General features: G+C 55.7%; 1 protein-coding gene across 1 annotated transcript in view; it reads right to left on the minus strand.

The window, feature by feature from the left end:
- Positions 1-2,030, minus strand: part of PDGFRA (platelet derived growth factor receptor alpha) — a 50,524-nt gene extending 48,494 nt beyond the window's left edge. Inside the window, exon 1 of the mRNA XM_042936365.1 lies at positions 1,852-2,030. The gene's annotated coding sequence lies outside the window, so the exon portion shown is untranslated. The remainder of the gene's footprint in view (positions 1-1,851) is intronic.
- Between the last annotated feature and the right edge of the window lie 5,685 nt (positions 2,031-7,715).

Here is a 7,715-nt window from a genome sequence, read left to right on the forward strand (position 1 = left end):
TGGGCAGTCCGGACCTGATAAAGGCCATCCACGCTCCCTCTCCAGCCCGGGTTTGCCTCTCACCCTGAGAGATGGGAGTGAGTGGCACGTTCTTCCAGGCAAGCCTTCCGAAATCCTGAGGTCTTAGCAGGGCTAAGGAAGCGAAGAGAGGGACGGGCGCTCCGGCTGCTGGAAAGACGCACAGCCGACATTCAGGCAGCCCAGCACTGCTTCCCGTCGGAGACGCCTGGCCAGAGCACTGGCAGCTCCCGCACACCTGGCCAGGCAACCCGGTCACTCGCCCCTAGGGCAGCCGTGCTCGGGTCCCTCTTGCTCTGAGCTGGCTGCGACCCTTTTCGAACAGAACCGCTGATCCCAGTTGTTTCCGAGCTAAATGTATGCCGCCCGTTCCCCCGGCGCTGCCGGGGGAAGTTAGTCTCACAAGTAAAAGCCGATTTCCAAAGGGACAGACGGAGGAGGAGGGAGGGGCGCGAGGAGCCGGCTCCGAGGCTGGCAAGGAGGCCGGCGCAAGGACTGGAATAGACACAGGCACTGGCGAGGATGAAGCAGCGCAGGGCGAGTGCAGGCGGCGAGTGCCACGCATCCCCGCGAGGCAAGGGACCCGCGAGGGGGGTCCAGAGCTCAGGTGCCTGGAGAGAGGTGGCGAGGGCGGTTCCCGTACGATCTTTCTCTTACCTGGGAACCAAATCTCTCCCTTCCAAGTCGTCCCTAACTTCCCCAGAAGTTCTGCACTTCTCTGGCAATCTTCCTTTTTTCCTTCCTGTGGCTGGGACTGGGCAGCAGCAGAGCCCCGGGCTTTGCAAAAATGATTCCACCGAGGAAAGGGGGCGCGCAGAGACGAGTGGGGGTGGGGACCACAGCGCACAAGGAGGGCCCCTTGGAGCGCAGTTCTAAATTCCTCAAATCCCACTTGCTGGAATGCGAGGCGACGACGACTTCTTCACTCGGGGCCAAATGTGTTTGTCATTACTCCAGACCGTCTGCCCGCCCGCCCGCGCCGCCTTCGCCCCCGCGCTAGGGCGCGCAACGCCAGCGCACTGCGGGGCTGGCGCCCTCTCTCCTTCTCACTTCACCGATCCTGCAAACAGCTGGGGAGTCTCCCAAACCCTCGCCCACGTCCGCGCCCCCTCTACTCCTCTCGCAGCCGCCACGGTTGTGCTGAGTCTGGCCCCGGCTCGCACCCGGCGCTGCGCCGTCCAGTAATTACGCGCCCTCGGCCGGCGCCATGTGCCCCCGGCTGCCACCCAAGGTCCGGCCCTCTCCTGCGAAGCCCTTCACGCCTCCCCTCCTCGCAACCCCTTACGCGCCCCACTCGGCGCTCTTCTCCCCCCACCTCCCCCAGTCCTCCTGCCGCGCTCCACACCACCCGCTGCAGCGCTGTCCCGCCAAACCGCGGGCGAGGAATGAAAATACTCATTAAAAACCTGTCGCCTTCCAGGACCTACTGCCAAGAAGAGGGCAAACACCTCTGCCCCCACTCCCAGCATTACTTGGTGCTCGTCCCGGTATACACGGATACCACCCCCAGCCCCAAAAGAAACCTCAAAAATGTAAGCCTAAACAATTTCTTTGGGAGACTGTAGAGTTGTTAGAAAAACACTGCTTTTTAAAAATAGGTCTGGAAAATGTGTTTTTTTTTAAATCCCTAGACTTTCGAACTCTATGGTTATCTTTCCTCCAAGTAAAGTTTATTCAAAATAAATGACTCTGGACACACAGTTGGAATTCAACTCCTTTTTTTTTTTTCCTCATCGCCTAAAGTTTGAGTGAAGTTACTTCACTGCTAGCCCAAAGGGCCTGATCAAGGACTTCTCTTAGAAACAAAAATCTTTTTTTTTTCTCCTTTCTTACCTTCTCCTCCTATGTCAATGCGTAATGAAAATCCTACATATGGAGTAAAAAGTATGTCCACGGCTTGCAGTCCTCTCCCGTAGTCCCCTCCTGTTTTTCTCCCTCTAGCTCCAACTGTAATGGGCTCAAAAACCGCGTTTTGTAATTGATTCAATGTTATAGTCCATCCTTCTAAAACTAATCATTTGCTCTAAGTAAATAGCTGTCAGGAAATGAAGCGCCCCCCCCCTCCTTTGGCCTCTTCAAAATAAAAGTTTCTCTCGAACTCCGTGCGCTCTGACTCTCCACGCAGCCAGATTGCGCCTTCGCTCTTTCGCTCTTACGCAATCAGGGGGTCCAGCCCCAACCCCCAGACTTCGACAACAACTGGGGGGGCGGAGAGAGGCAGACCAGATGGGGTGGGGGTGGTGGAAGGGGGAGGTGTTGATGTTCTGCCGGGAAAGAGGTTCGTGAAAATACAAACTGCCCATCAATTCCAGAATGAGTTTGCCTCCTGACTTAGGGGGATATTTTCCTATGTTGCTATACTGCTTTGCATTCTCTTTGAAAGAGAAAAAAAGAACTCGTGAAATTGCAGTTAATGCCCAGAAAGAGTATACATCTGGAATGGAGAATGTGCCTTCTGTAGAAATTCCTAGCCCAACTGCATAGAGGGGCTGTCGAGAGAGGTCTCCCAGCGGTGGCGTCCTTACAACCTGGGGTCTTTTAGGGCAAATGCCGGATAGCTGCCAGTCCTTAAATGGGATGCAGGCAAACTGTGGAGTCCAATATGAAGATGATGGTCTTTGTTTTTCTTTTGCTTTGCTTTGAAAACGGGTTTGAAAGAAGGTACAAAGAATCGAGGGTCTGCGTAGGTTTGGAACTTTCTCCGACAGAACGACCTTTACTCCCGCGGAAGGACTTATCTTGTCGTGCCTTTGTTTTGGGGGTTATCTGGGAGAGGTTGCCTTGGCTTCTATCACGCACACAAAAAGGCTCGGGCCTGGCGGTTCGAGGAATCATTTGCAAAAAACCTGCCACCTCCGCGTTCAGGGAAGGTTCACCTCCGCGGGTTCCCTCCTGCCGCTTTGGGCTGACCTTACTGCCGCCCTGGGGTTGAGCGGGCCCCAAATCCTGTACCCAAGGCGCGAGGCAAGAGATGGTACTGGGAGAGAACGATTCTGCTCGCGAAGGAAAGGGGGCGCTGACGCTCCAGGAACCAGACCCGGCCGAGTGGGGCTTCCAAGTGACGGAGGGGGAGGGGAGCGCGCTCACCTTCCCCGCCTTCTCTAATTTTGAATTCTCCCGTAGGATTGAGGGGGTCGTTTTTTATCCCCACCCCCACTCCACCTACACTCTCAGAGCGGCTAGGGCGGCCAGCTTGAGCCTAGAACGTCGGACAGCCATCACCTCCTTCATCGGGAAGGTGGACAGGGAACAGCCGGCAGGAAAGGGTCACAGAAAAGTGCTCCGAGGGATCTCGCACTTAACTGGGATGGGGTCCTGGGGTGTCAGGCTCGGGAAGACGCCTGGGGCTGGGCTAGGGGCCCCATTCCCCCAGCTCTTCTGCGCGCCCGCCTCTCGTGCATCTTCAGTTCGGGCGACTGCACTGCTCACTATTACTTCCACATGTTCCTTCAGGAAATCATTGAAGGCAAATATATGAACGGCCCCTTGTTCGGAATGCTAACAGGATACCGTAATGTTTGTAGATAATGAACCGGGACGCACGACCCCCAAAAAATCAGAGTGCGGAATAATGGACAAGGCGGGTGCTGGCTTTCATCTCATTAATAAAAACAAGTGAAGTCGAAGTTTTTATAGCGACTACCCAAATGAATAGGAGACAAAGTAGGGAGGCTGCCCGGCAAGGCCCGTTAGGCTCTGCGAAAGGGCCCGCCCGGTCGCGTCGGGGTCTCCTGAGCACAGGGCTCCCCGCCCACAAATGGTAACTTCACAGTTCATTTCAGAGACGCTTCAAGGAGCCCGAAAAGCAGGCTGGGCGGGAGTGTCTTCGGGTCGTAACTCCTCGCGAGTTTGAAGCATGGAGAACGCATGAGCAAGTGAGCACCCAGTTGTCCTTCTGGTAGTAATTACCTGCCTAATTTGAATGATGCCTTTGTTATGATCATTAACAAACATTTGCTAAAGGTTTCCATGTGTGACATTCCAGAAGGTTTAAAGGCCTGGGAGGCTGACTCCGGGATAGCGCACCGGTGGGGGGTGGCGCAGGGAAGCAAATGGTTGGGGCATCACTTCGCCGAGTCTGGGCCGAGCAAAGACGGAGAGAGGTCAACATCTGCTTCCCCTGCAAAAGCAAAATAAACCCAGTGGTCGGGAGGAACCAAAGAGGCGGTTCGCGCCTTAAAACGCGTCCTGCCCTTGCAGCCACCACCCACCCGCGCCTCCCACGGCTCATAGGCGGGTTTGAATCTTGCCGTCCGCCCTCCGCCGCCGGTCCGAGCTTTCGGGAGAGGACGGGTCTGCCGCGTAGTCAGCCCGGGTGGTGGGGCGGGGCGGGGCGGGGGGGGGGGGGCGAGCCGCACTCTACCCTTGTTGTTCTAAGATCCTTCCAGATTGCTCCCTGGGCGCCCGGGGTCCTGGGTGGTCCTGGAGCAGCCGCGGGCCAGAAGTGCCGCCGGCCAAGGCGGACGACGAGGTCCTTTCTCCTCTCCCCCGGCTCCTGTCCCGGGCACCGCGGGGCACCAGGCCACCCGGCGCGCGCCTAGCAGTGACTTTCGCGGACGTGGGCAGCTGTGCGAAGGTCCCAGCCCGCCCCCGGGTTTTTATTTTAACCTCTCGTGTCTCTTCCTTGTACGATCATCATGGGGTTAAAAATGAGAATTTTCTCCCCAAACCGGGAGTCCGGGGTTGGGGGTGGGGGGTTGCTGAAACCTTCTGGGAAGGAGGCCTAACTCGGAGTTGAGCTGGGTCGAGAAGTTTGGTGAAAGCCGGTGGGAGGGGGTGCGGGGGGGGGGGGGTGCAGAGAGCATGGCCGTTCTGGCGTGGCCTCGCGCGTCTAGGCCCGCAGGCGACATAAAATTGGGTGCAAGGGTGTAAAAGGGATGAAGTAGAACCAGCCATCAAAAAGAAGGCCCCGCAAACTTCGCACAACCAAACTAAAATGGTCCCTGAAAAGAAACAAAAATTGCCACCCACCCACCTGCCCTGCCCCGGGGCTCGCTCCTGCGGCCCCCACCCCTCCGCAGCCTCGGCCTCCACGCCGGGAGGCACACCTTTGGCTCTCGGGGGCGTTTCCCGGCTGAGCTGGTTTTTTGTTTCCCCTCTACTCCCCCGCCCTCCAGCCCCACCCCCAATTCTGCTTTCCTCCGGGAATTCAGAGGGCCCTTTTGCTTTAGAAGACTTGGGGTTGTAGTAGTTATCAAAGCCGTTAAGTTGTGCAAATCACAGTTAAACAAACTTATGATCCCCCCCCCCCCATGAAGTCGACGGGACGGGGGCACATTTCTAGCTTCATAGTTTGAAAATGAAGGGCCGTTTGGAGGTTTGAAAAAGAAAACGGCGCTAACTGCCCCTTCCCCCCCACCCCACCCCACCCCGCCATCAATACTTGCCAACGCCTGGAAAAGCCGCCTCCCAGGGCCCCGCGAAGGGACCGCTCAGGGGAGGCGTGCGGACGTGGCGCACAGTTGCGGGGTCCCCACGGGGAGACCGGCGAGGACTCCGCCCTTGCCTCGGGTCTGCCCCAGCTGAGGCTTGGAAGCTTGCTGCCAGCGTCTTTGCACGCTCAGGATGCAGAGAGGCCCAGGTCTTGGAAAAGGAGGAGGAACAGTTCTCCAAAAAGGTTCAGACTGGCGTGTATAACTTGGGGTGACAGTTCTCCGTCCAGGACCCCGGCGCACCTCCTCTCCTTGGCGGTTGCTGGCTAGCTAAGGGTGCAGCGTCTCTTCTGGGTTCCTTGGGTCTCTCTCTTTCTCTCTCTCCGAAGATTTGTGTCCAGGGAGAAATGGAAAGCAGTTCCCTGTGGCTGACGACCACCAGGCAGCCTGCTTTGGGACCTGAGGACCGCAGACTGTGCGCTCCCCTTTGTGGCCCAGCCCAGGCGGGCCTCCGCTCCGAGAGCTGGGAAAGATGTGGTAGGACTGAACCCCTCTCTGGATCTGGATTTTAGAGTACCCTTTCCTAGGGAGAGACCCCCACTTCCTTCATCTCGGGATATTTTTGGCTTCCCTCCCCGCCCCCTTGCCTCTGCTCCTTAGGATTTAGCTTTTAGTTACTTTTAATTTGAAACCCTATGTGAGGGGAGGGAGAGGCATTGAAGCGATTGGGAGGTCTGCTCTTTATTAGGGGCCTGAGTGTCCAGCTTTCCAACACACAGCTGCGTTTAGGTCAGGCTGACTGAAGAAAGGGCCTTGTCCTCTGGGAGTCCCAGGAGTAGAGCAAGACCCTGTGATGTTTAAAAAAAAAAAAAAAAAAAATCCAGCAGAGGCGTTGTGATAGTGGAAAGCCACAGGGACCCGTGTCCCACAGTGACATTAAGTGTGGTACATAAGTTTCAATAAGGGCAACGTTATTTAATCAAGGCATTATTCTATTTAATCCCTGAGGCAACCCTGGGGGTTGTGCGAGATTACCCCCGTTTAGCAGAGGAGCAAACAAAGTCAGAGGGGGTAAGCAATTTGCATACGGCCCTGCCAGAATCTGCCTGGCCACGTCCCAGTTCCAGGTACTGTGTAATCTGGTCAAGACTGGTCATGTTTCTGAGCCTCAGTTTCCTTACTTGCACACATAGGCATAAGGTCTGCGTTATGTCCCTGTTTTCCTTCTTCAGGCTTTTCCACAGACATAATGACTGTCGCACCCGTCGCCAGGTCCCTTGGATTGGCCTCAAAAGCTGGGCGAAAGCCAGTCTAGTTTTCTATTTCGTATCCTCAAGGAAGAGGCGAGGCACATCTGGATTCTCAGCTATTACTCCCCAGTGTCTGAGGTCCTCCCTGAAAAAGGGGGCCCCGGGCGGTAGGGCAGAAGGAGGGGGAGCCAGGAAGGATAGAGAGCGACCAAAATGGGAGACAGGCCTGGCATCACCAACCAGAGGGTCTGCAGGAAAGCGGAGGCCTTGGCATGGGGAACTTGAGGTAAGGATCCATGAGGGAACCCTCTGGGTGTCTTGTGGGGCTCTGCACCTGATGCCCTGCCCTCACTTGGAGAGGATGCCCCTGGGAGGGCAAAGTGTCCCATGCACGCACACCTCTCGTGGCTACCCTCCCCCACCAGACTTCCCCCTAACCTTGGTTTTGGAAGAGTTTCTTTTTCCATTTTTTTAAAAGTAAGCTCTGCACCCAACGTGGGGCTTGAACTCATGACCCAGAGATCAAGAGTGGCATGTTCTACCGACGGGGCCATCCAGGTGCCCCACTTTTCTCACTTTTTAATTCATCAAAATTTCATGGTGTCCACTAATCAGAATTTCTTCTCAGCTTTGGAAAGTTGGTTCATTGATTCAAGAAGCATTTGTTGAACGTCTGCCTTGTGTCTGACTCTGTTAGGCATTGGGGATACAGTAGTAAGCAGAATGGATAGGCTCCTTGCCTTCAGGGAAGTTGCTAGAATATTCTTGTCTCGCCACCAAAGTTTCCTCCATTGCAGCCTCCCTGCTGAGTATTGAGAGAGCACTCACTGGACCAACACTCATTTCTCTGTGAGACTCTTACGAAAGAAGATGGCTAGGGAAGCCAGACGAAGCGTAGTTTTGAATCATGGGCCACAGAACCTTCCCAAACTCTCCAGCCTGTGTACCACTGGGATCTCCAGCCTGGGCTGGGAGGAGCTCCAATGCAACGCAATATATTCTTACTGAGCCTAAGATGCCTAAGACTCTGTGCCAAGTGGTAAAGGACACAGCCCTGCCTTCATGGAGTTTATAC

This window comes from Panthera leo, chromosome B1 (genome assembly GCF_018350215.1).
Source record: "Panthera leo isolate Ple1 chromosome B1, P.leo_Ple1_pat1.1, whole genome shotgun sequence".
Taxonomy (NCBI): Eukaryota; Metazoa; Chordata; class Mammalia; order Carnivora; family Felidae; genus Panthera; species Panthera leo.